At 34.5% G+C, this 15,095-nt stretch overlaps 1 protein-coding gene across 12 annotated transcripts in view; it reads right to left on the bottom strand.

Annotated features, from left to right (window-relative positions):
• The window catches only part of MAGI2 (membrane associated guanylate kinase, WW and PDZ domain containing 2), a 1,320,050-nt gene that overhangs the window by 940,623 nt on the left and 364,332 nt on the right, over positions 1-15,095 (bottom strand). Inside the window, exon 1 of one of the 12 annotated variants that reach the window (XM_053218559.1) lies at positions 1,095-1,985. The exons of the other annotated variants lie outside the window; for them this stretch is intronic. The gene's annotated coding sequence lies outside the window, so the exon portion shown is untranslated. Of the gene's footprint in view, positions 1-1,094; positions 1,986-15,095 lie in introns of those variants that run through there. 12 annotated transcript variants of the gene reach the window in all.

Here is a 15,095-nt window from a genome sequence, read left to right as displayed (position 1 = left end):
GAGAGGATCCCAAGCAGGCTCCTCACCAGCAGTGCTGAGCCTGGTATGGGACTTGATCTCATGAACTGTGAGATCATGACCTGAGCCAAAACCAAGAGTCAGACACATAACTGACTGAGCTACCCAGGTGCCCCTTCAAGTAATTTTCTATGTGCAGATATTTTTAACCTGGGACAAGGTTTGAAAAATTTTAGGTAATTTTTCTTTTATTATTATACTTGTTTTATTATTATTATTATTATTATTATTATTATCCCAGAAATAATTTTAAGCCTATTTGCCATTATAATGTAGTGAAAAATAAACTGAGCCCTAGGCAAGAAAAGGTACTCTGTGGATCTACCAAAGACTAACTTCATATTTAAAGATAATTATGCAAAATTATGAAGATTTATCCAAGGCCCTTCTTATTCTATTTAAAAGAATAAATTATAAATCAAAATACCTATAAAAATATAAATAATCCTTCCTGAAATGGTTATCTTTTCAAGCATATTAGATAATTGAACCAGGACAAAAAATTAAAGATAGAATAGGAAATCTGTAAGAGTCACATAAATCATATTCTCTTTGTCTTTTTGAATTCCCAAATTACAATTCATCAATCTATTTGCACCACCATGACCATGTAAAATAGCATTATGTGGGTGTGCATATATGCAACACAAACACCTTTTATGCAAACAGTAGTTAATGTATTTGCAAACTACATATCACAACATTTCTGAAGTTTCTGAATCCATTGTTTCAGTTGCTGTCTATGCTATTGGCACACCCTCAGTAAGATGCCATAAGAAATAATATTTTTAACCGAATTGACTATCAAAATTTTTCCTCTCCAAACACTGTTTCTCATATATTTGAGCAAATAATTGCAATCTAGTTTTTTCCACACAATATAATATGATATCAGAAAGCAAATGATATCCAAGGCAAACATATTGCTTATTGAGTGCACATAAACACTACATCCAGAATGCTTGTACATCTAATTTTCCAAATTCAAAACAATTTCTTTGGTCAAAGAAGCAAAGCAGTCAAATATGAGAGTCACTTAAAACTAACACTTATCTACGATTGCCTATTATGTATACCTCCAAATGTCCTGCATTTCCATGGGTCTTGGACTTCCTGACATCCCTCTGAAGTAGTTAATTATTAGAGAGCCTGAAATGCTGTTTTTCTCCTTCGGTCTTTTCTGGTCAACAGATCATGCCTACGCTTGCCGCTAAATCATTACAGCCACAGAGCCAGCATCATGCCTGCCTGTTTTCAGCTGTCATTTCCACAGAGTTCTAAGTACACAGGTCCTTTAACAACTGCGCTCCGGCTTTCTTCTCTTTTTCTTTCTGTCGAATATGTGGGACATGCCAAGTGATGAGATGCTTTCTAGCAGCCGGAGAAAATGCTAACTATAGAACAACAGATGCAGTCTGTCCACTAAAGTGAGCTAGAATCACTCACCTAATGTTACATGGATAAGCTCACATTTTGTAGTCCAAGATGATTCTTTTCCCTGAAAACAAATTATCAGTTTAAACCATTTTTCTACTGCAAATATGCTACATTCACCCTCTCAAAAATTAACTTCTGTAAGAAAACAACAACAAAAAGCTGTCTATTCATTCAGTGACTTTTTCCCCCCATGGAAGGATCTGCTGAAGCTTCTGAGAATTAATATAAAATTTCTTCCATTAATTAAAATGAAAGACATAAATGATGACAATTATTCTGGAAGGATTTCTCTTGCCTCATATTTCACAAATACTTTATTGTTCTTCATAATTTTTCATCACATCTTTCAAGTAAAAAAAAATTATTTATCCTTATTATGGGAACTTCTGCTACAGCCTACCCAGTATTCTTTCCTTTGTTCTTTTTCTTTTCTTTTTTTTTTCTTTTTAATTAAGAATACTGACTTAGTTTCAGGCCCAAGTATGCTCAGCTTTAGGACGTGGATCACAGTAGTCTGAAATAGTCATACGACTTAGTTCCTCACTTTCCTGGCTGCCCTTTCAACTTCCAGAAGCTGTGTTCTGGCCATTGAGACCTAACATAGAAGGAGAGTATTTCTTTATTAACTGAACTAGACCAGCTCTCTAAGATGAAGCAGCCATAAAGGGATATGACATGCATAAGGGAAAAATCCAACATGCTAAGGATACTGGAGTAGAAGTTAGAAACAACCTTGACCCCTGATGGCTTCAATGAGCAGCTAAAATAATATAGGCAACTACATAGCATATATTTCTAAAGCTATTATGGTTTTATGTTATTTGCAAGTTTACATGATCCCAACTGATACATGTGTAGGTATAGAACTATTTTATATATATTATATATGTGTATATATGTGTAGAGAGCACACACGCACACACACACACACACACACACACACACACTTAAGGGCACATGTTCCCTTAATTAGCAAGTTAAATTAGAGAAGAATTAAGCAACAGGAGTGGGCAATAGCTGAGCTGAAAAATAGCTCTTGGGTCTCAAGATTACCTGATTTCAGGTATCTAAGTTCACATTTTAAAAAATTATGCATGGTAAGTGTTCAGTAAATGTTACCTATTATTAAAACAAATGAATAATCTGCTACATTATTTGCCATAGTTATAACTTTTGGTCGTATTGTTATTTTTTCCCATGGAGTTTCTGTTGTATCATTTGTTAGTGATAATAGATTTGCTGCCTTAGAAGATGCCTACATCAACCATTCTATTAAGCAGAGCACTGCCACCGCCAATGCCCTAGCCATTATATTCTTTGAAAAGCTCAGTAGCTCTTTTATTATATTTAAAAATTTTTGAAATACTTCTTTTAACTGTGATTTTTCCCATTTATTTTACAAAATAAAACAAGTTAGAAGATATAATACGTTTTCAAATCACATATTTGTTAGTAAGAGATCTGGGAAGGATTTGAAGCTGAAGATTCTGCTAAAGAACATGTACTTAAGTTTCTTAACCTATAGTCTGGAAACCAAACTTCTTTTTTTAAATTTTTTTAATATTTATTTATTTTTGAAGGAGAGAGAGACAATGTGAGCAGGGGAAGGGCAGAGAGAGAGGGAGACACAAAATCAGAAGCAGGCTCCAGGTTCCGAACTGTCTGCGCAGAGCCTGATGCAGGGCTCAAACTCATGGACAGTGAGATCATGACCTGAGCTGAAGTCAAACGCTCAACCGACTGAGCCATCCAGGCACCGCTGAAGACCAAACTTCTTAGTTCAAAGCAGTCAAGTCCTTTCTCAACATGACCTCAAACAAGCTTTTCAGCCTGACATCAAAGGTTAACTTATGAAGAACCCTTAAGACAGAACGTGATTCAAACTCTTCATTTGTATTGCGAATGAAGAAAGTGGAGCTCTCACAAATTATCTGACACTGGGCTTGGAGCAAAGATGAAATGGGGACTGGGGAAAGCATCAGGAAGAAACTCCCATGGAGTTTGAGAATGAAAACTGTAAATGTTACCATTTGAAAGTAGTGTGCATCTCTATGGTTTCCAAGTTTTCAGAAATTTGCCCAGTAGAACTGCTTTGGCCCCTTTACTACTTGAATGCCTAGGTTGAGGAAGCTATGAAAGAAGATGCCACTTAGCTCAGGTGGACAGAAACTTCTTGGCATTTTCCTTAAGACAAATTGTTAGTTGTAGTCTTGTAGCTAACGCTGGTCACTTATCTAAGGTTGAGGGAAAAACACACGAGGCTCTGTAATGTTTGTGCCAAGGGTCTGATTGCTAGTTCGTGACAGGTGTAGTCCCATCCCTCATTAGTGGGCATGGCTATTAGCTCAAACTTTCTCTTCCCTTCAGTCAAATGCTTCTTGAAATCAGCTTGCACTTTCTAAACTAAATGTCCATTGAGAAGAGTAATTTACTGATTGGGATGGTAGAGGGTGCATAGAAAGAAGAAGGTGAAGATGACCAGAAAGCCAAAGTCTGGCTCATTCTGATGTCATCTATTCATCCTGTACTTCCTTCTCTTTTCCTCAGGTTTTGTTGTTGTTGTTTGTTTGTTTGTTTTGTTTTTTGTTTTCTCCATTAATCCTCTACAAGATGTTGAAGTGGGTTTTTGATTTTTGTGTTTATGCTTTATATTTTGTACTCATCTTTGTGCTTTATGTTGCACTACCTTCCTTTGTTAGCGGCACCTTTATTTCTTTTTTCCCAGTAGCCAAATTGATCTCATTCTGTTTAAATGGGGTTAGACTTTTAGTCAATCTGCCTTTGTGTCTTGCTTAGCCAATGAAAGTTTCTCTTCCAGGAGTGGACCTTATAAGTGGAGTAACCCAAGAACGTGAATGCAAAATGCATTCATCCTGAAAGTGGCAGCCATCATTTTTGCTTTCTGGACACACAGAACTGTCCTTATTCTACATTTTCCTAGCCACCTTTGTTAGTTTCCCCTTTGTTGTTTGCAATTGAAGAAACTGCATGAATAAGAATGTCTTCCCTTTGATATTACCCATGGAATTCTCATCCACTCTTCAGCTTAAAATTATCCTTCCCTTGGCCTTCCTTGTGATCTTTTGGTCTTCTTCCTTCTCTGAACTTCTATATCCAGGCCACCTTTTTTAAGCACTTTGCACATTCTAATAGGTCATACAATGACTGGAGAGTCTACATTATGTTGTATAGTAAACTGTGAGCCCTCCAGGACAGGGAATTCCCTAGTCATTATATATCTTCTCCCCTCTTCTCACTTCAATATCTAAAGCAGTGCCTTCTTAATATACAAGGCCCTGTAATTTTTCCTGAATAAATAGATCACAAATACTGCAGTGCACCAACACTTACTCATGGAGTTGTCTTTCACTTCTGGTCTTATTTTTCTCACTTGTAAAAGATGGGTGTTTTACCATTTTGGGCTGCTATAACAGAATACCATTACACTGAGTGGCTTAAACAACAGGTATTCTTTCTTACAGTTCGGGATGCTAAGTCCAAGATCAAGAAGCTAGCAGACTGGGTGTCTGGTGAGGGCAATCTTCCTAGTCAGCAAAGGGCCATCTTTTTCTTGTATCCTCACATAGCTGAGAGAGAAATCATCTCTCTGATGTTTCTTATTAAAGGTACTTGTCCCATTAATGAGAGCTCCACTTTTATAACCTAATAACTTCTCAAAGGTCCCACTTCCTAATACCATAACATTGGAGGTTAGAATTTCAATTTACGACTTTTGGAGGAGACAAACATTCAGTCCATAACAGTATGTGCAGAACCAAATAAGGTCTCCACTAGATCTAAATTCTATGCTTCCATATAAAGTGTTTACTAAGTGCATTTTAGAGTTTGAGGATCTTTTTTTCTGTAATCAAGCAAATTAATTTCATTAAGTATTTATAATTATAGATCACAAGTTATCCATAGTCCATAAGAAATAAAGCCATGGATAATATCTCCCTAGGATCCTGGGTTTTTTTGTTTGTTTGTTTTTTCCTGAATTGTCCAGGAAGCTAACATCGTCAGCAGACAATTGACTTCATACATTGTCTTTGTCAAATAAGTAGTAAAATAACCAAGCAGAGCAGTCTAGGAGAAATTGGAAGAAGAGAAAGATCTATCCATATCTCTTAAAATAATGCCCCTAGAGTAATTGCACATTTATTTTATCTTAATTTATTTGATGGTGGGGAAGTCGAGGAATAGACAATAGGAAAGCATTATAAGGCTATGCTGCTATATTCCTTTTCAAAAACTAGTTTCTGCTTGGCTTACCTCAAAAATGGAGAAATAAATCACAGGAAAGTTGATTTATTCTTTTAAGATCCACAGCCACAAAATAGGTGACAGACATATCTAATCCAGTCTCCTGGATCAGGCTCCAACCCCTTTTTAGGTGGAAAATTGTATCTGTGGTTTCTGATGATCTAGAGGCCCATCTCATTTTCAGGCAGCTGGAGTACTGGATGCATTTCATCTATACAGGCCATTCTATAAATTGTGAGCCAGTAAAACTGTTCTTCCCCCAGTAATTCTCCTTTGCCTATTTTAAATAGGAGTACACATATAAGACCCATGGTAACTCACTGTAGATGAATTAATCTGGTTAATTGATTTTCCATAGCTGGAAACATTTAGGTATATGAAAATTTGTATCCCTTCTATGTGTTACTTGTAATCTTAGAGAGTATAGTCAATCCTTTTCATCATGTTTTAATATCTTTGTGTGTTGTTTTTCTTCAAATTTTAGTTGTTTTCTTCATATTTTGTATAAGAAATGCAATAATAAAAGAGTCAACTAAATATATTAAGCAGTTGCAAATCATTAGGAGATTCAAAACTGCAGAGAATAATTGCTGTTTCAGAAAAAATGACAAAGATAAATGTAAGTGGTTTATAATATTCTCCAGCTCTATTGAAAATGGCTTTTTATCATTTCCTTCCCCCTACTACTGCACAGATGGGATATTATTATTGAGTTTCATTTTTCATTGTTAGTCTTGGTTTCAAAGTAAATGTTAGAGTTGTTCTTATAGTTATGATTATAGGTTCCCATAGAGAAGAAGAAATGAATTCTTGCTATACGCCTGGTATTGTGCTAAGTGCTGTATAGGCGTTACCCCCAAATTTTATAATAGCGAAAGGTAAAGGATGGGCACATAGTTGAAAACAAACTCAAGTGTATCTAAATTTTCTATAATATTTCAAGATGGCTAATTCAGTGCAGGAATAGGGTATTTTCTATTAATTTCTTTGGCGCATCTAACTCAAACATTAGGTGTTCTTTATAAAAAGCAGGATGTCACAACAAATTCAACATAATGAAAGAAAAAAGATATATGTTGAAAAAATAATCTGGCTGAATTCAATCGATTTGTTTTTTAAAATAGGAGATTATACCACTGTAAATTTAAAGGGAGAAAACAATATCGTAGGATAGTTATGAATTGATTTGAAATTTTTAATTAAAGATTTATAAATGTCAACGCTCTAAGGTTTCTATGTAAAATGACTAAGGTCATAGGAAGAAACTATTGTCCAAAATATCTACATAATTCACCAGGTAAAGTTTTGTTTGTTTTGTTTTTCACTTGGGGTCTTGGTTTATTGCCTTTTAAACTATTTTCCAGAGTTTAAGTATAATTTTTAAAAAACGCAGTGATAAAAATATTAAAATTGGTTTTTTGAAAATCTAAGCATCTATTCACATTAATTTTTAAAGGCATAAAACAAATTGCTCATATTAGGTATGCCTGAAACATATTCACTTATAAAATTAAAAGTGAACATGTGAATGATATTTGAGCAATGAATATTCAAGTGTCCTTCATTTTATATTAGCAAGCTATTATCCTCAAGTCAACTAACTGAAAAATTGTATTTTTAAAGAGGTGATACTTATTGTGGGTAAAACTGATAAGTATTATCAAGAATAAATTTGTAAACATCTGACATTATTTTGTATTTTGAGAATGATAAAACAAGGTCATCCTCTCACTTGATTTTTTGCTAACCTGCTGCAATTTAAACCATCAGATGACCTGGTGCAATCAACAGTTCACTCCAAATGTTTTCATGCTTAAAAGTATGATGACATAGACCACATTGCCCAAACTGATTTAAAAAACCACAGCTTTTTTTATGAGACCGTTTTACAATGACAATACAAAGAAATTCCCTTATAAAACTGGTTTCAAAGAACAGACTAATATATCCTCTATAATGACTGTGTCCTGACAGACTACAGCTAATGAAGTTATAAGAATTCTAGGCACATGATCTGAATTGCTACAAGGCTGATTTCGACTAATGAGGAGTGTGTTCCAAAAGTTTATTTGAAATGCAGAACATTCTTTTTTTCCTATAGAAATAATGCAGCATATTATAATTATGCCTTTGGCCCATCTATAAGTCTTTTAAATTAATTAGGCACCTAAAATATATTATCTATGGTATGCTAGAAACACATAATTGTTACATTTGCCATGTATAACAATGCTTCTTGAGAGGTGGGGGCAAGGGGAAAATGGCTACAGTTCCAAGTTAGGCTGACAGGTTCTAAAAATTCCAAACACTTCTTTCAAAGGGAGTTAGAATGGAACACCCCCAGCTCCAAGACCTTGGTGGGGATTCTTGACAAAGATTCCTCAGGGCAAGGATAGGTTAGGAGTAGGCAGAAGAGGGGCAGCCAACTGGGAGGGTAATTCCATATGCCCTTGTATAAATGGTTATGGAACCATAAGCTCTGTGCTCGTGTATTTCCTCACAGCCCTGCTCAGCCCAAACTCCTTTTTTCTTTGGAGATACTCAGCCCACAGTTTATTCTGAGGTCCTGCCTGCCTCAGTTTGTTCCACCATCATCCATTTGGTTTGATTTCACTATAAAATGAACTGTAATCTCTTCCCTATTTACTATTTTAGAAGCAAACACAAAATCATTTTGAGATTTCCTGAGCATTCTTAAAAATACTTTATTACTCATCGAATTATGAAAAAAAATCTGAAATGTGTTTCCCCCTAAAACCTTGTAATCCCCTAGCCATTTTATCTGCATACCCCCCTCCTTTGCCCAATACATAAGGATTGCGTACATAGTATGTATTATAAACATACGATGGACCCTGTAGAAAAGACAATGGTAGTGGATAATAGTGAAAATTGATGGTTACAAAGCCTAGAAGATATTTTCAGATTGCAGAAGAAATCTAAGCTCACCTACTTCAGTTACATATGTCATTCAAGGAATAGGATGTGTGTTTGTGTGCTTGAATGCATAGATATGTGTGTTAAGGAAGCCTAAGTGGGTGGACAATAAGGAGTAAGAAAATAGCCACTGAGGGCTATGAGAATGCAGGTAGAGAGAAGATTTTATCATTCTTGTCCCCCTACGTTGTTACTACTTTCACCCCCGAAAGCCAAGGCCCTGGTCTGACTCAGAAGAGAAATGAAAAGCAGAGGGTTTGAGAGATTGAATCCAAATGACATTCTGAGATTGCAGTGAAAGGGAAGAGGGAGGAAAATAACTCTCAAGCACTGGAAGCTGGAAGAGAAACCAACACTGTTGTGCCCCCAAGTGGCTGGAAGAGAAGTGTATGATTCAAACAAGAAGTAGAGTGGAGGACCCTGAAAGTGAGTTGTATTATAATGGACTTTCACTGAATTACAAAATTACTTCCTCCAACTAGAGTTCTAGGGGCTATTTATATACTTTCCAGACATAGTGCTATAGATTAGCAAATTCAATTATCTGTACCTAAAGGCAATCAATTAAAATTTCCTAAGAATTCATTTTTAGACATCTGGGACTGTATTGCCTGTAGAATTATAGGGAAGACTGAGCCAACAATGGGAAAGAAGAAAGAATATACAATTAACCAAAGGCATTCTTTTTTTAAGTTTATTTATTTATTTTGGGAGCAAGAGAGAACATGCATGTCTGGGAGTTGTGGAGGAGCAGAGAAAAAGGGAGAGAGAGAGAGAGAGAATCCCAAGCAAGCTTTGCACTGTCAGCTCAGAGCCTCATGCAGGGCTCTAACCCATGAACCATGAGATCATGATCTGAGATGAAGTCAGATGCTTTGCTTAACCCACTGAACCACTCAGGTGCCCCCCCCACAAGGCATTCTTGATTGCTTTCTGTCCCCTGATTACATGTAAAATTGTGCATGATTTTTGAGCTGATAAAGGGATATTTAGAGGTTGCCATCTTAAGCAAACCCCGCTCATCCTTTGAACTGCTTGCAATAGAAACCTACTGAAAACATCTCTTTGAAGTAAACTTCCATTTGACTGACCTATTATTATTTAATCTTAACATTTTTTAATGAAAATATTATGTGACTGTTTCCCTAAGGATATATTTTGAATCAAGACAATAAGTAGAGGTTACAAACTTCATAGGAATTTAGTTTTTATTGCTTTATGAAAAGAAATAGCATAGAGGAGAATAAAAAAAAACAAATCTGACAAGGGGAGGAAATACATACACACAAACATATGGTATAGGAGTTCACATTTTGGGGTGTTGTTAAAGGGGTAATTGTATTAAGAGGAGCTGAAGGTAACTACTTTCTGTGTGAAGGCCCAAGAAGTAGAAAAGATTTTTATGCTGCCCACTAATATTTATCACATAACATCACCATTATATTACGAAAATTAGGGGGTAGTAGAGATAAATGTTGCTATTCTTCAGTTGGGACAAATTTCATTTTCCTGCCTAGTGCAACTTTTATTCTTTAAAGCCTAGTACAATGCTGTATAATTGATTTGGATTCAATAAATATTGGTTGAATTACATTCTTTCTCAATTGATGACTTAAATGATTTTCCTAGTATTAATAAATATTTCAAATACATGAAAGCAACAATACAATCAGTGTGATTTATAAAAGTTCAGAAAAGCTTCTTATCATAAAAGAGTTGTCTACCATTACTATATATTTCTTTTTTAAAAATTTTTTATTCTTTTTGAGAGAGAGACACACACAAAGCATGAGCAGAGGAGGGGCAGAGATGAAGACACAGAATCCGAAGCAGGCTCCAGGCTCTGAGCTGTCAGCCCAATGCTGGGTTCCAACTCACGAGCTACCAGATCATGACCTTAGCTGAAGTCGGATGCTTAACCTACTGAGCCATCTAGGTGCCTCTGTATATTTCTTTTTTGAACTGATACTATGAGTTTTTTGTTAGGTCACACAAGTGGCTTTTATACAATTAACCCTGTATGGTAAATATCTCATTTGAATGAAGTTTTACTTTCTTTTGCCAAATAATCACCACCATAATCTAAGAGAAATATTATTGTTCTTGAAAGTAAGAATAAAAACAAACATACTTTGTAGTATGTTTATTTTATATTTTAGGAAGTATGTGACCAAGAATCCTTAATATCATCTGGGATGATATTAACATTGATTGGTTAGCCATGTGCCTTTATTATATACTATTGAAAATCATAGTATAGCAAAGAAATACAATGATTTTAAGTCTCCTTTCTCCATAATTTTTACAACATAGTACAGTGATAATCAGTTTTTCATGAGTAACACTTTTAAAGATAATATCTAATAGCTAACTTGAAAAATCTGAAATTTTCACTACTTTGAAAATAAAGTATCCACTGACCTGAGAATTATCCTGTTTTATTAATATCAACATGACAGTTATTAATTTTTTAATAATAAAGATATTTGAAACAATTCATTAAGAAGAAGGAAGATTTCAGGGACAATTTGCTAAAGATGGGGTTTATGTTAGACAGAAAATACCATTTTAAGTAAAGACCCTCTCCAATGTGTAATCTTTGGTGATTTTGTAGCTATCATTATACTTGACTCAAAATGTTATTATATTCTTGATTCTAGCTTCAAACTAGACAATTCTGTTTTGCAGTGGGAGAGGATACATTTGAGGACTAATTTTTAATTCAAATTCTTTAGTGTAAAATACAGAATATGAAGTCTAGAGTAGTAAAATTAGATTATTTAAAGTTTCATCTACTCAACGTTAACTAACTACAATAATATGATTGCCCTTTCTGTGTGTAGAATGTGATTTATTTCAAAACCTTTTAGTATTTATCACTGCATTTGTCCAATGTAAGAACTGTATACAGTAAATAGGGTAAAATACATGAAAGTAACATGTATGTTGTGTTTTAATTTACAAATGATTAAAGCATTTCAGACATTAATTGACTTGGCTAATCATAGTACAGGGCTGCAACATTTACTTAACTCTCTTGATTCTGTGCCAGGCAATATCTCTTCTATGTTAGAAATGAGCAACTAGCAGGGAGAAGAAGAAGAAGAAGAAGAAGAGAAATAAGCAACTAGCAACAACACACAAGAGAGCATGTTCCAAAGAAGACCTATCAGAATTACCTGGCTATTCTGTGTACGACAAAAGCGGTTCCTCATCTCTAAGGATGAGCTGCTCCTGCTGACAGAAGTGTGTCACATTCTCCATGGTACTGGGCCCAAAGAAAGGTCTGAAGTTCTGCTTTAAGTTCAGACCCTAGCCTTACATGCAAAATGCTGAGCTTAATTCTTGAGAAAACAAAACATGAGTGGACAGGAGTTGGTGACTGAAATAGAATTGGATTTGGTGAAGGAAGAATCAAAGATTTCACCAAGATTTTCAGCTGAGTGATTGAGAAAATGATGGCGACACTGGCAGAGATTAGACTGTTGAGACAAGGGGGTACTATTTTTTAAGGGTGTGGCAACTTGGCTGACCATACTGGGCGAATGAACAAAAAAGGAGGTAATAGGAGACAGAATCTACTGTATTGATGATGTGAGTGGTATTATGGCATATCCCTCTCAAACAACTGATCTTATGATTCACTTAAAATCAGTCAATAGTGAGGATATTAGAACAAAAATCCCAGAATTCTCCCTGAAAATAAAGTTCCCCAAATCTATTTTAGGATGATGCTTTTCAATTTATATGACTTGGATTATTTATATAACACTGAGGGATAATTTGTATGCAAATATGTTGTCACAGTCCATGATAAAATTGCAAAAGCCTGGAATACTGATAGGGAACTTATCACTGATTACCTTCACAAGTGGCTCTCAGAAAGGGAATCTCAATAAATCACTCCCATTCTTTCTAAACAACTATCACCTTATCAGCATGCTAAGAGTTAGAGATAGCAATCATGTTCTTTAGAAGCATGATACAAATCACCAAGGAGCTGCAACAAATCGTGCCTCATTCTTAAATTATCATGTTTTGAATTACCTTCCCTTTCCCTGTTTTACTTGGTTCATATCTCTGCTCAAATATTACTCCTCACCCTGCCTAAACTTGCTTATCTCCCACAACCCCATTGTCATCATTCACTTCTCTACTTGCCTGCATAGCTGTTACCACTACCTAAGTTATATTTTTTATTTGCCTGTTTGTTTAGAGGTTGTTAGAATGTAAGTTACATGAGAGAGCAGAGTCTGACACCTAGTAGGTATTTAATAGGTATTTGCTCATTGGTAAACAAAATGGATGCAAATAAAAACACTTCTGGTAAGACTATAAACCAGTAATAGTCCAACACGATAATAAGATCCCATTATGTCTCAAAAATGCCTAATTTTTCTACATTAAATGTTTAACAGGCTCCATGACTTATTTGTATTAAGAGCTAGATTAATATCCATGACCACGAAGGGCAATTAGCAAATTTTATAAATTATGCTAACTCATTACATTTCAGTTACAATGGAAAATTGGTGGCATCTTGAGGTCAAGTTTTATGTCTTGATTAAAGGTGCCTGTATAAAAAAAATATTTACTGATTTTCACTTCCTTTTGTAAAATACATACTCAGTTTATTCTATTAATAATTTAAAAATCCCATAGTCAAATCACATTTTTGTGAGAAAAAGATTGATTGAAGTTAAAGTGTATGATGATTTATGAGTATAATATAAATGTTATATTAAAATTGATTTAGATCTGTCATCACAAATTTCATCTTTAGCAATCAACATACAGAAAAGAATCATCAAATACACAATTAAAATAATCCTTACTATCTGCAATGTATTCACACAAGGTATGAAACTGTATAGAATATTAACTGTTATGTGATCATATTATGATGCTACCAGAAAGTACCAGAAAATGATGGCACAGACTCAGATACATCTATTTAGCCTTCAGCTGAAATTTATATTAGTGAAAATGGTAGCTTTTGACCTAGTGAATCATCATGAAGAAAAGTGGATGCCAAATGCAATTAGTTTTAGTATGTAACTTTTCATGCTTCAAAACAGTATTGCTAAGCAAATATTCTCTGTCATTCTCTTGATTTCAATCATCGTAAGATTATAGGGCACATTACCCATTCTGAAAGTGAAACTTTAACTTTAGGTCTAAATTTATTTAACTATAAACTTAGAATTAAGTGTTAAATTTTTAAAATACATAAAACTCTTGAAGTAAAAACAGGTTATCTGTAGCTTTTAGAGGATCTATTATTAAAATTAAGCCTGCAGCAAAGGACATTGGTCAAAGGACAGAGTTTCTAAAGAAAATATTTAATATTCAAAGTAGTAAGCATATGGTAAAAAATGTAGGCATTTCATTTGTCATTTATTATTAGCTGTAGCCAGCTAAAAAAGTAATTTTTTACTTTTCTAAAATGTGGAATAATTATAATATTTCTAGAATTCTAAAGAATTTTGGGTAAAATAGGCTACAGCTAGTGTAGTTACTTTGTTTCCTGAAACAATTATTTATTTCTCAGTGATGAGGAATGACTATAAGAGAACATAAAGATTCATTAAGTACATGAATTCTCAAGAAAACAAACCATTTCATGAAAAATACTAGAAGCCAGGAGATATTTGAATCACAAGTCCAGGTTTAGAAGATCTGGTGGAAGGATGTTCTTAGATCTGTTCCATATATAGAACTCTTTTAAATCTGCTCCAGTCTTGGTTTCTGTATTGGTAAAACTATCTTGGACACAGAACTTTCCATGTCTTATCTACACTGGAAATGTGCAGATGGTGATGGACTATACATAGGTAAATGTGCTTTGAGGTGTAACTTCGTTTAATGCAAGGGAGGTATATACACTTATGTTTCCTAGAGATTTTAAACCATTTGATCACCTAAGTGAAAGGTCCTTCTTTAAACTCAACTCAAATAATCATTTGGGTTCTGACCTATTGTTGTTGTTTTAATAATACATATTGGAATATTTGCTAAAATACTTTAGAATAAACCTTGTGCATACATGTGTGTAAGATGTGTAAGTGAACTTAAGTCTATACCTATGGACAGTTCGTGTTAAACTACCTTAATCAAGACTCAACAATCCAGAGGAGATTACGTAGGGATTTCAAATATTGTTTCCAAATCTATATTTGGAGTGTTATCAATCAGCATAAGAAATACTAAAATAAGTTTCTTTTGGCAAAATAAAGTGTTCAGGATAATAGATGGTTAGAAAAATTGTAGTGGCTTTATTATACGGACACAGCATAATAATTTGGCCCAATAGCCTAAATGCACTTGAAATAGGATTCTGGAGCTTCCAGATCACTTCTGCATAATGCTTAATCCAGTGATTGTGGGTGAACTGCTTGATACTGTTCAGAAATTTAAAGTAAGAAATATTGCCAGTAATT

This window comes from Acinonyx jubatus, chromosome A2, assembly GCF_027475565.1.
Source record: "Acinonyx jubatus isolate Ajub_Pintada_27869175 chromosome A2, VMU_Ajub_asm_v1.0, whole genome shotgun sequence".
NCBI classification, from domain to species: domain Eukaryota; kingdom Metazoa; phylum Chordata; class Mammalia; order Carnivora; family Felidae; genus Acinonyx; species Acinonyx jubatus.
The sequence above is the reverse complement of the archived record's forward strand: the minus strand, read 5'-3'. Positions and strand labels throughout refer to the sequence as shown.